Consider the following 23,386-nt stretch of genomic DNA (forward strand, 5'->3'; position numbering starts at 1 on the left):
ATAATTAATCCTTACCCGTAGAGACAATAGACTGGATAAAATATTGAGTCCATGGTTTTGGAACTGCTTTTTGCTTTTTTTTTTTAATTTTTTTTTGGGGGGGTGTGTGGTGTTTTGGGGGTTTGCTTTTTTGTTGCTGTTGTTTTGGTTTTGTAAGGTTTTTATTTAAGTTAAACTAAAAGAAACAAAGTAAAAGCTTCCTGTTTTATTCCTCCATAGTGCTGATAAAAAGTAGGATATCTGCCTTTCAGGAAACCCTTGTGTTTTGACACTTGCTTTTGTATTGGGACGAGAAGCTGAAATATTGAAACTTTTCACTGGTTCAGATGGTAATACTTTCGCAAAGAATTTCCTTTGTTTTCATTCATAGCCTACTGACCAGCCCAACATTTGAGCAAACTTCAGTTTAGTCTGAGAATGAAACATCGCCAGCTGATCTCAGAAATGTAGTCTTGGACCTTCATTTCATCCTGAATGAGCAGCCTCAAGTACTTGCATGGAGATCCACAAAATTTGCTGAACTAATGAATTTGAAGGCAGAAGTACTTTTAAAGGGCAAGAAACCAGGGTAATTGCTCCAGGCAATGGTAGGATGAACAGTAGTCCTAGTGGTACAAGCATTTATCAAGGCATTGCAAAGAGAAAGGGTGCAGTGCTTTAGTCCCTTCCAGGCTAAGTCACAAATCCCTACCACCTTTGCCTGGATAACCAGGTCTAAGGGAATTATACAACAAATATTGCTTTTGTGTTTTATACAGCAGAAGGGGATAGGAAGGTCAATGGCAAAACCTGTCCACAGCTGCAGTACTGGCTTTACATAATGAAAAAAAACCCTCAAGTGTTTGTTTCTACCTAAGCTACTCCTACTAAAACTTATTTACAAATATTTTTATGTGCTAAAATTATTTTAAACTGTATTATTTATCAAACATTTGCAGTTTGTTTTATAACAAACAGTCTAGGTGCCAACATATCAAACAAATACAAAACTCGTGTTCATCAGAAAAGAGCTCAGGTATTCAAAAAATGCCTCAATTTCTGTTCTAAATGCCATAAACTCAGCACATGAATTGTTATGGCATCTATCGAAACAAGCAAGTAAATAAATAAGAGAAAAAAAGAAGAAGATGAAAAACTCAAAAGTCAACAGGTAAGAAGCAGCACGGAAAATAAAAAAGACTGGGACTGAGACAGGAAGAAGCTGTAGATTGCTCCTGTCTTTAATTGAAGTTTCCTTCAAGCATCTTCATCCAGCCAGTTCTGGAAAAAAATATCCCAATAGAGCCATTTTTTCCTGTGCTTTTCTGCTTTTTGTGTGTGATCCTTGCCATTGCAGAAAGACCTGCAGATGACTACATGTCATGCCTTAGAGAGGAGACTAAAACATAGCATGTTACTTTCTCGTGCACTTTTTGTGAATGGATCCTTTGATAATCTCCTTTGGTACAATGATGGTCTGTAATTGTTGGGTATTTGATCTTCTAACAATACGTCTGTTTTGAGGTTCTGTGGATTTTATAGAATCAAGGTAATTCTTCTTTTAAAGACATTTGAAATAATAATTTATGGTCCAAATGCAGTTGGAAAGTTTAGGGTTTTCTGCTTTGACTCCTTTGTCATTGATATTGGAAATAATTTTAATTCAGTACAAACTTGTTTCTGTGTTTTGCAGCCCAAAGATGATGCACTTTTCCTGAATGAGACATAGTTACATCCAGTATGTTATAGTTATTGCCAAGTCTTTTGCTGAATTTTTGCTCTATTGCAGCTATAACTCTACTATGGATAGGAGAGAAAGTCTCTAGTAGTACTATTTACAAGGACCTCTTCCAGGCCCTTTTCTAGCTTCTGGGTTTATTATCTTGCCTGGTGCTTGAGGGTCTACAAGTAATGATTACTGATTTGTCTAATTAGTGAATGATAATTTGGTCCTTGCTGAATGAAGGGCAATGGGCAAACCTGCATATGGTTGCAGTGAAGTTGTAAGAGAAGCCAGACTTCCCTTTGCACATGAGCTGAGTGTACCATGCAGTTCCTTAGCTCGACATTTAAGTCTGTCCTAACAGATGGAGAGGGTTTTTTTTGCTAGTCTGTGGTGTTGATCCGCAGTGTATTGCCATGACACACTCATAGCTGTTACTTGGAGAGGACCAGGGATATCTGCTGCTCCTGGACCTTCTCCACTGTGATGACTCTACTAGCTTTTCGTGGGTGAGGACAGCAGTCCTGTTGGCAGCTTGTGTAAAGAGATTGTCCACCTGTGGAAATACTTCTGAAAAAAGAAAAGAAAATATCTAATTATTTTTTTTTTGGGGTGGTGACAGCGACATGAAAATGGCCAGATGAGAAAGGAGGTGTTCAGTTTGAATACTTTACTGCTGCTGAAACAAAGTCCCCAGTCCCCTGCTTGGAGCTGTGTGCTCCCACCCTCCCTGGTGTCATCTCATCCCAGGGACCTGCTGGACTCACCAGTCTGGCAAAATGCAGAACGGTAACTTTCTGCAACTTTAGCAAGCTGAATTTTCTCAGATAAAGGGTCAGGTCAGCACAAGAAGGTAGTGCTAATGGGACAGGGGCAGAGGTGGAGGGAGAAGGTCCTTTGTTTTCAGGACCAAGTAGTTAAATAGGCTGAGCTATTTCATCTGTGCGGTCTGGGAGTTGGTGTAACCAAGCTGAATTTTGCGTTATGCACTACTAGTGTAACCAGTGGAATTACTGTTTTTTTCTATGAACCCCTTTTGTTGCTGAAATAGAGTGATACTCTATATGCCTTACATGAGAAATACAGGCAAAAGAAAAAGTTGTTTTTTTCCTGTGGACAAGTGATCTTGGATGGAGAAAACTCTGATTAACTTCAGTCTTCATCTATAGTTTGGCTCCCTGGGGAGAAAGCAGGCTTTTAAGCCCACGTACTATCAAGCATGCAAGACCCTGATTGGAGCTCAAGGTGCTATCCATGACTGTGTGACCATTAGCATTGCAATACAGCAGAGAAGAGCTGCTGTTCAGCATTTACCACATTATTTAAGTACAATTTAAAATGCTGTGTGATATTTTTGTGACCTTATGCATTAGAGAGTAACTAGCCTCTCCAGCCCTTGACAGGTTACTCACCCTGCAAGGCAGCAGTTTGAGATATTTGCCATTGACTTCTTAATTGTACCTCTCTTATCTTTTCACCCTTAAAACCTCTGTGTCTACCCTGCAGCTGGAAAGATGGAGAGATTTTTATGAGACTGTAGCTGTGCTAGACATACAGGTAATCTTTTTTGTATACTAATGCAAGCTGATGCTGTGAGCTGTAACATCCAAAGTTGAAGGAAAATGTAGCCTTTGTGGCATTCCTAAGTCAAGGAGCAAGAAGGGGCTTTTTTTTCTTTTTTTTTTTTTTTTTCACTGTTAAACTGCTCTTGGAAATCAAAACACGCTGTTGATATTTTGGGAAAGGGTTCATTAAAAATGAATTCAGTGACCATAAATCAAGTTTTGCACAAGAATTCAGCTGTATATAGGTTTGCTGAATTCGCATGATAAACAGTTACAAGACACAAGATTGCTACAGAAGGATATGTGGTTGGGGTACAGGGGAGTGCGGACAACTGCACAAGAAAATCAATTATGGGCAGTGTACACCCCTTTTATTCTCCCTCATAAGGCCAGTACACATGTTCACAGTGAGCATTACACAGGGCTGTATTTATTAAGACACACAATTATTTCATTTGGCTGGTCCCTGTAGCAAAACCACAATGCCACCACAGAAGACACGGGCCCAATCATGCTCACCTCAGCTGCCCTCTCAGCCACCACAAGCCCTGCTTCCCCCGAACAAAAAGGCAAAAATGTTGTTGTTTGCATAGCCTAAAAACAGATTGTGCCTTAGGAAAATAGCCAGAGGAAAAAACTACTTCAGAAATACTGAGAAAAGGCTAAAAGACGTTATGTAGCCCTCAGCTATGCACTCCTTGCAGAAAGATTTTTGTTTGAAAGCTATGTGTAAATCCATAGCATGTTTATAGAGCTGTTGCTGTTTGAAATTTAATTCTCCTGTGCATGTCATTGTATGCGGGGATTTTATTTAACACAGGCTATGGCTGCTGTAGGTAGCAGGATGTTGGTATTGTAATTATGGTCAATGCTGCAACATTTCAGTCAATAGACCGTGGTGCTGCTTAGGCATGCTGAGAGGATTAAGAGACAAATGTCACGCATTATCTGTTATGAGAGGGCTGTTTTGAAAAACACATGGAACAGCAGGACTTTAGCAGCAGAATTTCTGACCACTCCTTTCCTTCGCACTTATCCATCCTCCTTCTCTGTCTGTGTTTCTCTCTATTTCGTCTTTCTTTTCTTGCATTTCTTCTCCCATTACTTCATTTCAGCTACATAATTACTCTTTTTCTTCATCAGCTCCCCTTTTTTTCCTATTTATCTTCTTTGTTTCATTTTCAGAGTTAGGATGCTAGACAATTCTCAGAGAGCTGCTTCAGGAGTTTGCTGCAGAGCTCAACTTTGGAGGTCAACCATCAACTGGATGACCTCAGAGAGGCAATACCAATGTGTGAATGGCAGATAGCGTGCTAAATGTAGCCTACCATACTTGGAGGTGTCGTGTCCCTTTTATTTTAGCTCCATCTACGTCCATGGCTCCATCTTCTCAGGGACAGTGAGTTGGCTTGTAAAATGAGTCCCTGAGATGGTGTAGTCCAATAGCCTGTAATAGAGACTTTGATTCTGCGACTTTGTGCATGTACATAGCATTGTTGCAGGTCGTAGTTCAGCTAATTTGAATGGCAGTTCAGAAGAGTTTAACTGTAAGGCCTTGAAGTGACAGTTCTTATCAAATATGACTATTGTTGAAATATATTTCTGCATTTTAAAAATATTTAGCCTACATAATAAATCTCGGTTTAAAGTTCTGCTAAACTCCCCTTTCTGCCTTTCATTCTAATAATAAATAAATTGTTTGCCTAACATTTGGGGACATGTTTATTTTTTTCCATTGCAGAAGAAATTCTCATGGAAAACACATTAGCAGCCTTGGAACAAAAGGCGCAGAATGGGGAATTTCCCAGTGCATTCCACTGCCTGATTGTTCTGCTCCGTGTTGAGAACCAGTTGGTGTGCTCATTTATAACTACATGTTTTTGTAGACAGTCATCGGGCTGCTGAGTGGAAAACATAACAAGAGCTTGCGTGAGCAAAGAGCATCTTGAGAAGAGCTGAGCCGAGCTGAGTGGTTGGATTGCACGCTTGCTTAGTGGTCCCTGCGCAGATTCAGTATATCTCAAAAGCACTGAGAGTGGGGATACATGCCCCTGCAGCAGGTATTTTGCCATTACAGCCCAGCACAGGAAGGCATGGGGGAAGTATATATTTTCCGAGACAGTAATTCTTGTTTTATGAGGTTATTTGACTGGGATGCCACAGTATATGATTTTTAAGAGTTTACATAACTGCTAGAAAAAGAGACCACAGGTTTCATTTAGAAGCAGATGGAGAGACCTGTCCTTGTGTGAGAGGAGTGGTTCCTTTCTGGCTGCCGTGATAATGCTCCCAGACCTGTGCTAGCATACTGCAACTATTTTTGCCAGGTCAGAAAGCCACCCGGAGGTTAGGTGGCTGAGAAGTGGCGTCTCTCCTGTCCTTGTGGCAATTATTTCACCCTCATGTCTTTGGCCCTCTATGGAGAGGGACAGTGGATGATGATGATGGTAGGGATGTCAGAAGCAGCACAACTGCTGAGTGAATCAGGTTACTGAGCTTGCAATCTTCTGAGCGTTTATTTGTTGTGAGCAGTTTATGCCAACAAATAGTTAGATTTGGTACATCATCATCTCTGTGATGTGGATATAGTCACGCACGCTATCATCTCTGAAAATTTCTGTAGGAAAAGTGCAGTTACTCCTAGAAAGCTGGTTAGGATGCCTCTGTAGATACCTACGGAGAGCTTTCTGTGCCCTAAGTCCTCTGGCAATGTTACCTCTCAGAGGGGGAAAGCATGAGCTGCAGTCATTTTAGTCATCTCTTTTTTTGGCATGGCTGGTGTATGAATTCTTTGCTGTATCTTATCTTCTCCCCATGATTTTGTGTATGTTCATTGCCCTAATGCTCCAGAGTATGCAGCAGTTTGTCTTCCCACCCCGGCAGTGTGTGATAGTTGTCATCTCCCCATACACTGTGTGTGAACATTTTCTTGCAGCCCCGTGAGTCAACTTCTGGTGATGCTTCCTGGGGCAGAGATGGAGTCAACGTTACGAGCATCAAGGAGCATGACGGACTCCTGACGTCTCTCCGTCAGGACCATACGCAGTCATTGCACCCAGCTGGGTGGAGATCTAGCAGCGGTGCTGGGGCAGGTGTCCATCCTTCAGGAGGCTTTTGCAGGAGCAGAGCCATAGTAAGTAATTATGTCTATATTGCAGAATAAACATGTTCTGAATGCTGATGAATGAGCCAAACAGCTAAATTGTGTAATTTGGAAACATGGCTACTATACCCCCTCAGTAATTAATTTTCTCGTATAGCCTGTGCCAAGTTCCCAAACACAAGGAGAGTTTTCTGACCGCTGCAAGGAGTGGCTGGACTGTAATGCTCTGTGCCACAAATCCCTTGGCCAGTTAGTGCCCTTTAAGGAAATTTGCCCTAGCAGTTCAGCAATGCTTTCTGCACAGCAAGTATGCTGCGAAGAGAGGGATGAGTATGAAGCCTTCATTGCTCAGAGAATTAGAGAAGACTTCATCCACTGCCTGAGTCCTCTGCCCTGTGACTAACTTTGCTTGGCACGTAATGGGGTGGAAAGCTAAAACTCAGACCCTGCAGTCAGCCAGGTGGTAAATTACCACCTTCCCACATTCTGCTAACTTTGTTTTCTTTCTGTGCGTGAGTTAGAATAGGGTCGTAGGAAAACAGGCTGCACGGAGAAGTCTAATGAAAAATGGCAGTGGAGTATTTTTCACCCAGGAAAGAAAGTTGGAAAGAGTTAAGGACACGAAGGCAGGCTGGAGAGGCACAGTGTGGTGTGTTGGCAGCAGAGCAGCTAAGCTCTGTGTGTGCACCCGGGGCCAGAGATGCAGATCTGAAAAAACAAGCTGCTGAGGGGTATTTCTCTGGCAAGGTCTCCAGGCCGAATCTTTGGCCACAAAGCAGCATTACCAAAAGTGACCTTAAAGATTAAGAGGGCAGCTCCTGTGACTCGGAGACCTTTCAGCTTGGTGTGGCCAGCTCTGCCAGTTTTCCTGACAGGCTCTGAATTGCACGGGGCAAAATGCCTGAGAGCATAAAGGAGACACCTTTTAGCAAGGAAGGAGCCTGACAGAGGTTTGATGGGAAAGGTCTGAAGTTCAATACACGCTCTGATGTCTGAGTGGTGCGCTCCTCAGGGGTCCAAACCTGCTGGTGTAAAGTAGAACATCTTTATAGCAGCTCTAATTTGTGCTGATGGCTGAGTTGGCCTCCGGCCAACACAAAGTTGGGGCAAGCAGAAGGAAGGCTTGCAATCACCTCTTCCTCTCCACCAGAGCCGTCGCTGTGCCGAGCATAAGCTTGGCTCAGTGTGGGACTGTGTCACTGAATGCTTCATAACAGAATGCATCGGGTCCAAAGCATGCATTCTGGTCTATCAGATAAGCAATATGCCTTTTTAAAATTGTCACCGGCACCTTTATACATGCCAATTCTAGTGATAATTGCTGAATTTCTACATTTAGAGGAAGCAAGCGCTTCATTAATATCACAATGTGCTATTGTTTATTGCACGTGTTCTGTTCCTTCTAAATATAGAATCTAGGTAATTATCACTGTGGCTATTTATTTACTCGTTACGGTTCAAATGTAGATACATAAGATCTTGCAGTAATATTTATTTTTAAAAGTTTGGAATCTCTGAAAAATCTCTCCCTTAGATGGGTTCAGCTCTTAGCTTCCTATAAAAATTTCATATCGCATTTTTGGATGGCCATCTGGTTTGTTGAAGCCTGGAAAATCTGCCTTACACCAACGCAGAAATTTTGCTTAACAAAAAAAAAAACAACCCACCCAACCCTCAAAGAAATCAAAGGGCTTTTTGCTGCATTCATAGCAATTAAAATAACTTTGTATCTATCTTTTGTTAGTCTTTAGTACTGAAGGATTGCAAGCACTTACAAAATTAACGTATGGAAAATATTCCAGGAGATACTTGTGTTTTTCTTCTGTTATATTAGTGGTGAGAATACACTTGGATTTTGTCTAAAAAATTAAGGAATCTTGGACTTGGTCTACCACAAGCTTCAAATGCCCTGTGCAAGGCATGCCAGCCATACCTGTTCTTACAAAATCTGGCTGGCCAGGAGTTGGCTAGAAAGGCAAGAGGCTCCTGAAATTTAAGTTTTGGGCTGCCTATAAATGTTGCTTTATTCTTGCAGCACACAGTGTTGGGTTTTTCTAACAACAGCTCTTGTTCTAACCGAGTATGGCTCGCATCATGTTGTTGCAGGAGAAAATGGTAGATAAAACCCATTGTACATAGAGCTCCAGGACCATGTTGCTGTGCAAAGCATAAAGCATCATCTGAAATTTCCCTGTGAGTCCCACTTGGCTGAGTCCTGGGTGACTGCAAAGGTGCTGGCAAGCAAACATGGAGAATGAAAGATTACAATGCAACCTTATGGTACTTTTGTCTCTGTCTCCTATTGGTAAAGCAAAGCTGTATGTACTACTGAGGTGTTTGGGGCTCTAGTACGATAACATCTCCTTGCGTTAGACTATGCAAACATAGAAAAAAGTTCATGCTGTAAAGAGGTTGCACTTGGTCATCTATTTAAAAAATGCCTATGCCTAGTAGGGAGTTGTAAGAATGAACATGAGATGCTGTGGTGTCCTTAGACTTGATGCTCCTCATAGGTTAAATAAGAAATATCATTCCAGCCTCTGAACTATGCTTGGTGTTAAAAGTAGAGGTCCTGAACAGCAGCATATTGACAGTGGCATCCTAGTTGCCGCTTGTGCCTTTGAAAATCTGTGAAAATTGGTGAAAATTTTTGGTGCAGAAGGTACCATTTAATACATATATTGCAAAGGAAAAGCAAGGCAGCAGAAAGAAAGCCAGAACACATCTTTTCAGAGAGCTTGGCCAAAGTATAGCCTTTAGTAATTTTCCACATCTGGTGATAGATCACTGTCTTCACTTTTTGGACAGGTATAATAATAATTAATTACTGTCAATTATTTATATAGCTCCAGAGAATTGCAAAGACTTGCAAAAATTACAGGTCAACGGCCCAAGGAGCATTAAGATCCACACCAGCATTAACATAGAAGGGATTACATTGAGCAGAGTGGAGAGGAAAAACCGTGGGTTCCTGGAAAAAAAAAATTTACAGTAGTCTTTCTGTTTGCTGATGAGGCTCTGCTGTTGCAGTCAAGATACGGTCAAGACTGTGCCTGCTCTTGATGGAGCCTCTGAACATCCCCCACATGTGTGTCTGTAGGACATTCTCTAGTTCATTGAAGGGCTAAGCGTGCCCAGTCATTCCCCATGCTGCCAGGCAGGTATGTGGATGGGGAGCACACAATATTCTCAGCCACTCTCTTAAAACTGGTGCAGATTAAATCCAACAAGACTTGGTAATAGCTTTGGGATTAGCCTACAAGTAACAGGTAATTAGGCCTCGCCTCATGTTAGCGTACCTTTCATCAAAAAAAGAAATTTGAAAGCAATGCCCAAATAGGTGTTAATTGTGCTTTAAAAATACATTTTCTTTGTTTATACTTTCAGCAGGGTTTGTGCTGATTAATCTTTTTCTTTTTTTTTTTTTTGCTACTGTACTGACTGATCAGGTCATCAGACTGTTACAACGTATGTTGTGCTTTTGTTCTTTTTTCTTTTTGTTTTCAGTGCTGAAATGATTATGTTCTATTCTTCGTGTATTTACTCATTGTCTTAGGTACATATAGAGAAATAAGCATTCCTGTGAGGCATTGCCTGTTCGTGCTGTGGTAGTGTGTTTTGCCTTTCTTTGATGTATGGCATTTAAATTGTTTGCTCACCTCTCTTTTCCCTCCTGCCAATCTCCCATTACCATGAGCTTGTCCTACATTTGTTGGAACATGCTCAATTAAAAACCCTCCTGCTTTTTTTTTTCTCTGTTCTGTGCAATTTCATGTGCATTTCGAGTGTTCCTTTTGCATATCCCTTCTTGTGGTGACATTATCAGCACTTTTCTGGTTCCTCAAAATTGCAGAGAACCCAGTCATTCTTGGTAGAAAAAGAGTGTGCACCTACTGGAAATTCTTCTTCCTAAAACTTCTTGCTCTTCAGTTTTACAAGAGAAGATAAGGTTTCTAATTTCAGGTTTCTAATTTAACAAATCGTTGGGGAGTATTTTTTATTTCACACTGGTTGCCTGTTCCATAATAAGGTAGCCAACTCTCTGGCTACAAGAGAGGCACTAAGAGACACATTAATTATTGTAGATGTACATTGTGAACATAGTGAGGCTTTTGACAATTGCTTACAATCGATCTAAACTAAAGCACTATGCAGAAAATAAAAACCTTGTTGCAAAATGACTATCTAAGTGGTTATCAACAGATTTCTGTGAAAATGAGTTTCTGAAAGGATCAGTCTTAATCTGGTATTAACAAAAACTCTGCAGTCCTGGATGACCACATGTGTTCATTAGCTTTGTGTATGGCATGGGAGATTGGAAGAGTCCTGGAGGCTGGAGTTCAGAAGTGAAAAGAGTCTTGGCAAATTTGCAATGCCAAGACTCTTGTTGATGCAATTCAACAAGAAAAAGTGCAAATACCTTTGTTAGGCAAGACTAAATATCTGTATATGCCTTCTGCCTGAAGAGAATGTGATACAGCGTTGTGGGGTCAGTCACAGCTGGAATGTGTTGCCAGCATTATCCTGTTATGAAAAAAAAAAAGAAAAAAAGAAAAGGCAAATCTATACTGAAACAAAGCTTGTCTATAAGAGATGAGGAAACCATTCTATTCTGGCTGATGACATCATAGTTGAAGGAAAGTCCAATTATTTGTGCCTTCCTGCAGGGAAGTCTGGATTCATGGCTGTTACTATGGCTGTTTGCAGAGAGAGTGATTGGAGATCCAGAAAATATGACCTGCAAGGAAAGACTGAATGAATTGGGCTTATGAAGTTTTGAAGGAGATTATGGTGGCAAAGGGTTTAATAAGACACTAGTTTTGCAGTGAGAAAGGTGAAAAGTTTTCCCTGTGCCCAATGAGTAGGTTAAAAAAATAAACACTTAAACTCCAGCAAGGAAAACTACTTGGTAACGTTGGGACAGCAGAAAAGAGAAATACTGGAAAAGATTTCATTGTCTTTCCAGGCAGTGTCCTGTATCAAAGACCTTTAGGTGGGAAATTTGGCCCGAGTGCCAAGTATGATGAGGCAGAATTGGGATTGTACTGGTGCAGGAGGGTTGACCCACCACAGCTCCTACTGCTATTACATTTCTAGTGGTGAAACTACACAGCTGTCACTTACTGACTTGACGCTGCCATATTCAGATGTTTTAAATTCCACCTTATGAATGTAGCTATATTTTTCCTACTAGCTGGTTGAAGATGCCTCCACAGCATGTGTTTTAATGCACTCTGAATTGTACCTTAGGGAACTTTAGAGAAACCTAATACATCAGAGTGTGTAGTCAGTGGGTTTGGTCTGTTGAAGTATTTTCCTAAGGGCCTGTCAACATACAGACCTCCTTCTTGGATGTAAGTGAAATTCACCTACACAGTGAATTTCACCTAAATATCTTACAATGAGATAAATTCTGCTGTAACTAAAGTAGGATAGCTTTGACATGTGGGTACGAATTCTGCAGCAAATGGAATTATCCTAGATTAACATCAGTTGAAGTAATTAAGTGGAAAAATATAGGAAGTTTAGAAGTAAAGAGTAGTGGTCTTCTAAATGGTGTTCAAAATCTAGATGTTCCTTGGGAAAGTTTCACCTTTGTTACTGTCTGGTTTTTTTTAAGTTGAAGATTTTTGTCACTCAACATTTTTTAAACTGAAAGTAAAGTCTGATTTAGATCTAAAAAACTGATTTTACATCCTTTTTTTAAAGGAAAATTGTTCATAAAAAAAATGTAAATAGATGCATAAACTTGAAAGTTGGAAATGTTGAACTTGTATTTATGATTTTGCCAGTCTGCTTCATTTCCCTTATATCAAATTTCTTTTCATCACCTGCCAGTCTTTGCCCTTTACTATTGTGATTATTACCTTAGAAGTCTACATTTTAAAGAAGATTTAAAATTAAAATCAGTGGGTCTCAATCACCTATTAAATATTAAAATATTAAGACACGTTTTCAGTTAACATTGTTAAAGATGAACAACTACTTTCAGTCTGATCAGGTGTGTCCTTCCTTACATCTCTTTTCAGTATCAGGGTTCTGTGATCTGTAGGATTAAATTAAACTTCTGCAAATCTTGGCCTTCAAATAATGAATGTTATCAGTTTTTGGATAAAGTTATGCAAGGAAAGGTAGCCTGTCAGATTCAAAATTCTGATTTTTCTGTCTTTTTTTTTTTTCCCACTGATAGGTCACTGGAATAAAAAATACTTTGTTAACGTGAAAACAAATGTCAGAGCTTTCAGAATGGAGTATTAGGGTTTTGGCTGGCAATTTAAAAGTAAATTTTTTTTCTTTTTCCAGACTGAACAAATTTAGTGTGTGTTCACTGAGTTCAATACTATTCTACCTACAGAACCAATATTGGAGTGGAATTATGCTTTTAGTTTTTACAGGGATATAATTAATGTATTACAACTTTTTTTTTTTCTCTTCATGGATATAGAGACTAAGTTTGGTGTCACTGGAATATTTCAAGGCAGAACCTTAGCCTTTGCTTCTCATATTTTTTTATAGCTCGTCGTAAGAATAAAATGACAGTATTTGAATGTGGTAGCCTTATTTAATAAATAATCTGCTGTTAACACGTACAAGGATTATTACCCTTACAGACCTTTTCTCACATAGAGTCACAGCCTCCGGCTCAGTTTTAAATTACCAGTTCATAGAGCTGGTTACTAGTTTAGTAGGAAACTGCTTAGATGATGTTAGATAATATGAACATTCTCTAGTCTCTGTTGTGTTCGTAAATGAAGTGACATTAGTATTTAGCATTAGTAAACTCAGGGGGTAGCATCTACTTAGGGTGTTTGCTCCCAAGGTACAGCACTATTACAGCTCAGGATATTTACACACAAGTTTATTCTGGACTGGGTTAAATTAGTGACTTTGTTTACAAAAATACCATCCCTCTCTGATCAAGTGAAAGTACATGCCAAATCACAAGTGTAACTTAGTCTTTTATGTTGACCTTAACGAGGCTTCAAAATTAATCCAGGAAGCATATGGTATTTTTGTTCTTTTAAATAGCCTTTTACCAGCACTCCTCCACACAAAATGTTCCCACACTTACAGGTAATAGAGCCTTAAAAATTAATCCTTAAAAGTACAGTAATATCATGAGGGGGGACGGGATGGGGAGGAGGGAACTGCTAGACTAGGATTGGAGACCTTCGCTTTGTTCTTGGCTCTACTACCAAATTGCTACATCGCTAGAGGCAAGTTTCTTATCCGTCATATTTGGTCTCTCTGTGCTGTAAACCTTCCAGATGGCTTTTTTCTATAGCACCTAGCACAGTGGTCCTGTAACCTCAGCAAGAATGCATTTGACAAATTATGCGGCACCTTCTCTCCTTGAATCTGCAAACCCACTCAAAGGAAAGTTCTACTTATCATGGGCGCTGGTACCAGAACTGGGTCACAGACACTCAGAACTGCTTTATCTTCTGAGGTATTTCTCGTGGTCTTCCGATGTCCAGACTTAGCACAATTATAGGTTTAAATGCACCAAATCTTTTTCATGGAACAGTACATTGCAATGGGTTTTTCAGAGGAGAGCAGTTAATGTTTAACTGCTACAATCTGTATATTTGAATTCAAAGTGCAATATCCTTTGTTTGTTCAAAGATAAAGTCTTAACTTTGCTGATATGGAAAACACCTTGCTACAAAAATCAAGTTCTTCCCTTTGGAAACAATGTAGTAGAAACACAAATTCTAGCTTATCTCCTTTTTATTTTGGCCTGTTTATTTTCCCTTCTTTTAATTTGATTGCATTTGACCCTTAAATTCATCTGATAAAAATTGTCGAATGCTTCAGAACTGACATTCAAAAGCAGGAACTAATCCTCAGGGATGCAAGGCTTTCTGTTGCAATGCACAATCTGCTTCATGCCACTAATGACAATATAAGACTATTAGGAGTGAACTGAATAGTTGAAGAATAGTCTTTGCATTAGGGTAAGGAGGCTGTCACTCTGCTGGCAGCCCTGCAGAGCGTCACATATCAAAGCTACCACACTGAGCTAATACTGCATTTATCTCACAGCTATTCCGATGTCCCATATGCAGTCATATGTGTGTGGGGTGGACGTATGTGCACGAGAGGACCTGACGATTTGTCGAGAAGGAACTGTAGGAGATGAAATAAGTGCAACTTTTCTCTCTGCTTTTTTGCAATAAAACCCCTTGTAATAACAGCATATAGTCAAAGTCTTTGCTTTCTTTCCTTTTTATTGCCATTAAGTAATTAAAAGTGGAAAGAAAACTTTGTTTTTTAATATGTGTAAGAAGAAATCCGGGGAAAAATGGTGGAAAACGTAGGAATGGAGTCCTAAGCAGCTACCTCAAAACCAGGTAGTATTGTTCTTTGGGTGATAGTGACTATTGAAATTAGAGGTGTTTTCTGAGCTACTGTAGGTCCCCCCCTCCCTCCCAAGATCACAAAGAAATAATGATTTTGGTTTGTATTATGTCACTACATACAGCAAGGACAGATTGGTAAAGGAATCCAGATAAAAGAGAACAAATGGCTGAATATGCAATAGTCATGATACCGACAGCAACTTGGTAAAGTCTTTAGCCTGACTTGTAAAGTATGTGTAATTTGAATATTTTGGATGCAAAACACGTGTGGCTATGTGTGGTAAGGATCTGGCAGATATGTGGTAATGCTGCTGTGGTGCGTGCCCCATTTCTCAGAAGGTGGAAGGTCCTTACAGGCTCACTTACAGCCAAAATTCAGCCCCTGAGCAAGTGTCAGGCTTCACTGCAGGAGAATATGTGTGTGCAGTTCCCATATGCTCTTGCAGGTTTTAAAATCCTAGGATTAATTTTTTTTTAAAAGAAGTTTGCCCATTATAAGTTATATCTGAGATCTAAGATTTTTTTTTTTCTCAAGCAATGCGGTATGGCTGGTTTATTTTTAAACCTTCAAATAGCTGGGAAAAAAACCAAGGACAGCCAGAATAAATTCATATAATCTAGATTTCTAATTTTACCATTTACCTTAAATGAAATAGTTTAAAGACAACCAATATCTGGGCTCAAACATATATAATGTTGATGACTTTTTCTGAGAGGAAGCCTCTGAGTGAATTTAACTGTTTTACAGACAGGGTTAATTAGGTTAACCAAACTAAAATGGTGCAATGCTGGCCTTTGAGAAATATCAACCTGTCTCTGCTCTCCATGACATGCTGAAAAATCTTTGTTTTGTTGTAAGTGTTTTTGTTCCTCTTAATAGTTGTATAAGGAAACATGATTTTTTTTTCCTTTTTTAAATTATTATTTTTTTTAAACTAAAGCCAGGACAATCTTCCAAATAAATAAAACTTGTTTCTGCCTTTTTCTACCCAAAATATTTAATACTTGTTTATAGCCAAGATACCAATAAAATCAACCCCCAGCAACATCCTATGCATCTCCAGCAGTTTCAGGCATTTCTCTGCCATCACTTGTTGATTCCTGCTTTCATTGTCCTGACTGCTGAGCCTCATTATACCCAATTACTCAACTCCTGACCAAGACCAGGTTGTGATCCTCCTGTGACAAGGCTGCAGCTGGCTCAGGCATCAATGTTACCAGGGCTGTAGAAACCCTGCTACTGGTGTCAGCACATTGTGGTGTATTATTTCGGGGTGTCGAAGCTGGCCAACAGAAAACTGTGTTGAAGATGCTTGTGCCACTCTCAACACCGAGAGCCATTTGGTTCCTGACCCTGCAGCACTTTCTTTTCCTTCACTGCTCTTCTGCATAGCCAGTCGGTCTGGTCCCCTGTGGTGAACACTTGGCACATCTCTTCTAATTCCTACTGACCTGTGCCTTGAAAGTCACAAACTCTTCTTCCTGCAACTCTGTTCACAGCTTTAATGCCATAACTCCTTATTATTATATTAACGAAAGCGTTTATGGTGAGCTCATGCTTGGTTTTGTATTAATACTGTCTACTTGCATTGAGACATTTTCTTCTTCACTGGTGCTCATTCTTTGCAATTAGACACAGCAGTCATACCACGTATCAGCCTTTTTATCAGGCTAATCAAGGCATCTTCTGGTCTGCCCTACACAGTAGATTTCTCATAGTGTCTATCTGCCTGCTCTGCACAATTTCTCATAGTGTCTATGCTGCTTTGGACAGGAAGAATAAAACTGGGCAGTCTTTCTCCCCTTTTTTCATACTTCTATCATTTCTTTCTCTGTCTCTTTCCCTCCTTTTTCTTGCCTTATTCTGCCTTTGTCTCCTTGAAATTTGCCTTCCACTAAAGCTGAAGCAGCTTCTAGGTTTTAGGTTTCACATGACAGCAGTGATGAAATGTCTCAGATGAGAAGGGCCAGAGGAACATCCCTGTGCTGTTTCATACCTGTCATGAAGATGCCCCACTGCAGCACCTGACTGCACAGGTACCATTTCTCACCAGGTAAATAAAACATGCACAGTAAGGGGAAAATATCGGTAGCTCATTGTGCTCACTCCCATGGATTGGAAATCACAGCTAGGCTGTCCTTAACCTCTGCTCCTTTTCTGATACAGAATAAAAGTTGGTTCAAACGGATTATACAACTTTTGATTCAGCCTTTTAACTATTGAATTAAAGCTAAAGAGCCTGCCAAGGGAGGCGGGGAAGCCAGATTGGAGGGGGAGGAGGTGAGAGGTGGGAGAGGGGGAAGCAGAGAGAGGAGTGTGGAAAGTCTTAAAGCCAAGAAACTTGAAGAAATGGGGCGGGGGGAGAGTTAGTAAAAGAAGTGAGAGTTATTTTCAGATCATTCTCTCTGTAGTTGGCATAATTTTTAATTAGAAACTATTTTTTTGGTATATACTGGAGAGAATAAGTTAATGAGCCATTTTCTTAGCCTCCCCTGGCCCCCCCCACCCAAAGCCCCCTGCAACTTTGAAGGGGCCTTTTCAAAATCATGGCAGCATTGCAGGGTATGCTCTGTTGGAGTAACATCCCTTCTTCTACAAGCAAAGCTCATTGCTTTCGGCACCATCCTGCCTCTGGCATCATCTCTGATAACCTGCCTGAAGCTTAGTGATAGCCTGGCACAACATATGTACTCTCATGTCATCTCATGTGGAGACATATTCATTCCTGCTGAGTGCATTTCTGGAGACAGTAGCTAGAGGTCCAGTTCTGCTGTCTAATATTAGATATAGAGAAAGCTTCCTAATGTTTTTGGCAGGCAGAGCCTGGCAAGAGCAGTTCTGGCTCTCCCACTTCTCCACTCAAACCTCTTCAATAGTTTCTGTATCTGATTCATTTGGCTGTTAAATGAGTGAATCGATGGTACATGGCTAGAAGGTTTCTTTATAACTGTTATCTTGAGTAGGCTCATTTGCTGGAGTCAGTCGGAGCATTGGTAAGCCATACATCCCAGCAGATGATCCAGACCGCTGTATTAAATTGAGACTAAATAACGTGTGTTATCAGTGTCTTCTAGCATGTGAGATCACAAATGAGTTTATATACATAATGGAATGGTTTACATTTCCACAGAAACATAGTGCTGATTGAAAGAAAGTGGGTAAGTCTGAGCTGGGATGTTGCACACGATTTTAGTGCAGGAAATGAAAACACTTCAATTCAACCATCCAATTAAACTGAAGGAAGAAAATGGGTGTGTGGAATATAGCTACTTACATTTGGCACAGTACCTGGGATAATACCCCTGCTACTGTCATTTTAAATAGTTTTAAAGATTGGGAATGGCCAGGATTTTCACTGATGTATGGCTTTTTGTTGCATAAAAGTTAATTTGCAGATTTTTTTTTAAGTCTTTTTTTAAAAGGAAAAAGTTTGGATTTGAGCTTCTTTTTGGCTGAAAACGTGAGGCGTTTCACATTGACATTAGTATTTGTAAAAACATGATGGTGTTTGATAGCAGGGCACTAGAAAAGCAAATTAGACTAGTTTGGTATTTTGTAGGAATTTAGAGGCCTGGGAGCCAAATGTAAGTAATAACCATTGCACCCTGTAATGGTAGTAGGGGAAAGGAATCTGTTCTTCTCAGTAAAATGGTGTCTGATGAAGGAAAGCTGTCTGCCAAGGGCTTGTGGGAAAACCATCTCCAACCTCAAAGATAACACTACTATTTAATGTAGTCACAAACTGTAGTAATACGATTACTACTGAGTATTGCTCTACTATAATCCATAAATTGTAGTAAAACAGGCCCTTGGAAGAAAAGGTGCTTTCATACCACTGCATTTACCTGTGTGCTGCTTTCGTTCCAGTTTGTACTGGAAGTCATATCCCTAAAAGAAGGAACTTCTTTTGAGAGAATTGGTCATTAAGGCTGTGACAGAGTTCTTACTACTTCCAGCTTCAATATACAAGTTTCTCTGGCTCCCCTCAGCACTTTTGTCTAATGAAATGAAACTTTTCATTATTGTAAGCCTAAAGAAACCGTGATGTGTTTCAAGAAAATACTATGTTTGTCTGGTTCAGCATACACACGTATGATGCTGAACTTGTTGCCCTTCCCTGCTTTGCCTCCAGTGTGGTTGCTTTTCACATCGTGCGATGTGTATTTCATTACACATTTTCAGAAGCCAAGATTAGATCAATTGCCAACATTTAATTCACAGGAAGTCTCTACTGAAACCTAACAAATTTAGAAAAAAAGGCAAATTTGATCAATAGTACCTTTACACCTTGCTAGATAAAAAAAGCAGCTGAGACAAACATTTTTCCTTTTAAAATTTTTATTTAAATGAACCCACTGAATGGGAATGTCTACTGACAGCTGCACAAGCCATAAGCTTGTGACTGAGTGAAAATGACCAGTGCAAAATCCTCATGAAGTGGAAATTGCTGCTCTCAGACATGCAGATTTTAGCCACATATTGCTCCTGGTCAACACTGTAAAGAAAGGTGGAAGGACAAGGACAGCCAAAGGATTTCTTCATTAGCTTTTCTGATGTTCATTGATCAATAACCCTGTCTTGCTGACCTGTTTTAGAGCAGACTGTTGATGTCTGCTTGCTGCCTGCTGAGGGGTGCTTGTTCCCATCTCCTGCTTTGAGAGCAGCGCAGGGGTGGAGGAGCTACTTGTGTTTCAATAATGCTAATAATGAGCTGATCTAACTGCATCTTCTAGATGGCTAGATACTACTGGAAAATTTGGCTTTTAATAAACAGGGCTCTCATGAAATGGAATTAGGTCCCTTCCTTCATCTTCTCATCACTTATTATGCCCTGCATATAAAAAACCTCCAAATGTGAAACTTAAAAATTGTCCCTGCAGGGTACATGTGGTTGGGAGAGGTGGAACAGCCTTTGCATTTCTTCTCCACCGTGTCTTTAAGTTCATTATTTACAGTAAAGGCCTTCAACAAGAGGAAAGCCTACGACAACCTTCTGAACTTGCTTGGTTTGGGCTAAAGCTGAGGTGTATAGGAGTATTGAAGCTTTTAAGAAATCCATGGTATATAAATCAAAGTCCTATTGACTTTTGGTTAAATTAGGTGCTTAAAGCCTAAATTCACAATGCAGACAAGTTTCCTTACTGCCCAGGAATCAGGGAAACATTACCTGTAACAAGTGTGTTACTCCTACATGTATTTTTTACTAATTTCTTCTGGTTCTTTGAGTTCTTTTCAATGCAAGTATATTGTGTCAGCAAATAATGAAAGCATGGTGAAAACACCTTTCTCTTTTATAATCTCAGCTTTGTAAAGATGTGTTTAGTTGAAAAAAAAAACAACCCACCAAACAACCCTCCAAAAAACCTGTGAAAATAACTTGTGGTAACAGGCACAGGGACAAGGGAGGGGTACATAACAGTTTTTCAAACCGCATAAACTTATTATAGTTCAGAATACTGTTACGCATGTGATTAACAGCAGTCTGTCAGACAGGAAGAAATAGCTATGGAAAAAAAACCTATCCTGATTGTTATAGGAAGAACCCAGAGTCAAAAGCACTTTGAGCATATAGAAAGGCAATAACAGGGCTTAAAATCCCTTTACAGCATTCGTGATGGACTGGAAAGCCCGGGGGACAGAGTGAGGAAGGGCTGCAAAAATAATACTAATTAAAAAAATTAAATAGTAGCCTGTGTCCTGGAAAGGGAAGCTGATTTCTCTGTGATGCTCAGCCCTCTCCAGCACAAGAGGTGCAGTGGGGCTGTGGTGCCGGTTGCAGTGTAGCTGCAGAGACTGATTCCTTCTGGCACAGTTCCTCACACGGACAAATTTCTCCAGTATTGCGTGGGTGTGTGGAATTGCAAGTGATGAGAAGGAGAAAGAGAGGGAGGAATTTTACCCAGAAAGATCTGAGAGATTTTACTTGCGTACAGGCTATATGGCTGGGCCATCACGTTTTGAAGAAAGTAAGAGTTTGGGGACTGTCAAGTATGCTGGTGCACTTCCTCACAGTTCAAGGTACGCTGTGGATTTACCATTCCTTTTTTCTGCACAGCGAAATGTGTATGTGACCCAACTAGCTTACAGAAGCATGAAATACATTTCCGATATGGAAATCATGAGTACTTAGAGATGGTCATTTCTCTCTAAACATTAGGTTTCCACTCTCCACTACGTGAAGATGAGGAGCATCAGCTTATAGCCTATCTGGTATAATAATGGTCAAAAGTCCAAACAAATGAATATTGAGCTTTTCAGGATCTGGGCACTTTCTGACTTAGCTTCATGTTCTCCGTGTCAGCATAGGGAGTGCTGACCCTGAGATCTTTCAGTCATATGACAGTCATCCAAAACAGACGGTGCATGGGTGGATACAGCCTTTGCTAACTGACAGGCCTTATACTGGGTGTACACTAGATGTATATAATGTAATGTACTAGACGTAATACTAGATTAACATCATACATGCCTTAATGACTGTGGTTTTCCTGATTTTATAATTTAAAAGATTTTATAGTTTGAAGATAGAAGGGAAATACAAATATTGTTACCTTTTTTGATGAATACCACAAAGTCTGACAGTGGGTGCTTTACAGCCCAAATCACACAGACCTGCACATTACTTTTGGTCAGAATTACATGTTGTAATGGTAGTTTTTAATAGAATTTACGCAAGTCATCATAATCATTCTGGTAATATAACATTGCATTATGATATTGCATTAAGATGTGACCCTCCCCACCTTTTCCAAGCCAAAAGAAAATTTAGGCATGAGTCAAATCATTAACAGGAATCCAAATATTTAACCTGCTTTTTATGTTTTACTATTTCTTAGTAATATAAAAGGGGTGTTAATACTATTGCAAATTATTCATATCCACAAACAAAAAAGCAGTGATCTGTGTCCTGCTTTATATATTTTATATATCATAAGGTGTATACATGAGGCAGATCCTTCTGGTTATTGGAGTAATATAGACAGAAGTGTTATCTGAGATGAGATGGTGTGAAGTGCCACTCTAAATGGAGAAAGTCGTGATATTGCCAAGTACTAGTGATGGAGTGGTATAAGATACCTGGGAAGGCTGAAATAAAGTAAACTCAGGAAGATGTTAATTCTTTCCAGGAAACCCAGAAATGCCCCAGGTAAGTGCCTAGGGCAAATTTGAGTCTTTTATGCTAGTTATATGCTGAATGACTACATTTGTCTGGCTAAGAAGCTCTCATCCACCTAGATTTATAGCCAGTTTTGAAGGCTTATCTGTGTGAACTTACGGTTTAACTTCATTCCTTATCAACATTCATTCATTACCTGAAGGAAAAGCCTAACAACGTGGGTCATTCTGAGTATCAATATATTATGAATTGACTGAAAATTGATGAAAACCAGAGCTGAGAACTTTCTGAAGGGAAACATTCAGCTCTGCTTCTCCCCTCTCCAGGGGTTCAAATCTGGTACATGTAAGGAAAGGAAGACTTGCTTCTTCGTTTATTCTTATCACTGTGGACCAGTGGTAAGCCAGCCACAGGTAATAAAGGTTATAATGGTATGTAATCTGGGCAAGAAAAGAATAGGGTGTAGTTTCTCCATTGCCCAAACCTCAAACAAATTTCATGGTTTAGAAATAAAACTTAGTGTCAGTGAAACATATGGGAAAGAACCTTGGTCTTCAGAAAATGGATAGAAACTTTCCTGTGGCTACTACTGCCATGAACTAGGTATTTTTTTCTTTTTTTTTTTTTTTTTTGGCAGGGGGGTGAGCTGTAGTATCTTTACAATCTTCAGAGAGCACTCCATATAAAGCAACTTCTGCTGTTGGGTGCTCCATACAAAACCCCTCACTGTAGGTCACAAAAGGAAGGATATATACGGGCTTTGTTTCATTGTTCAGATTTCCATCTGCATGTACAGCATGAGTGGGTGTAAATCATCACAAATTCTGGTTTGGTGCGCAGTCTTGGAAAATCTACAGCTTTGTAAAAGGAACCTGTGAGTTGTTGACAGCCAGCTCTTTCTGGCACTTGATGGGGAAAAATCAAACAAAATCAAGACATTTGAGAGGATAGTATAATATGGTAGAATAATCAGCTCCTCTCCTAGTGACTGCTTATCTTTCCTCTTAATAACTGGAGTGATTTGTCTTTATGTTGGGGCAAATTCATTGAGTTTGCACCAGGATGATGCAGCTGCTCATCAGTCATTGCTTTCATACCGCAACACTAGGAACAAGCCAAAATGAATGATAGCTTTAATTTCTTTATTCTGCAACCTGTGGATTCAGGATAGGAAAAATCATCTATTGGCACAGCAGGTTTCACCTCTGGGCTAATGTTTTGGTTTAGATCACCAATGGATAAGTTTGTTGGTCCCTATCTACCCATAGAAACATGAATGTTTGAGATGGAAAAGTATTATTAGTACATGTTTATCATCCTTGCCAAGGCAAAATTTTCCCCTATAAATCCTTAGCAGACATTTGCTACAATAGCAAGCACCACATAACTTGGCACCTTTAAGATTCTGCTCCAGAGTACTCCAGATGTGAAGTATTGTATATGTTGTGTTTGTGAAAGAACATGTACTGGTATTCCGGGGTTGTCTTTACAGAAATGAGGCTTCCTTGAGCAAAAGCCTGCAGAATTGTGCCCTT

Source organism: Haliaeetus leucocephalus, unplaced genomic scaffold (genome assembly GCF_000737465.1).
Source record: "Haliaeetus leucocephalus isolate CR32 unplaced genomic scaffold, Haliaeetus_leucocephalus-4.0 Scaffold598, whole genome shotgun sequence".
Lineage (NCBI taxonomy): Eukaryota > Metazoa > Chordata > Aves > Accipitriformes > Accipitridae > Haliaeetus > Haliaeetus leucocephalus.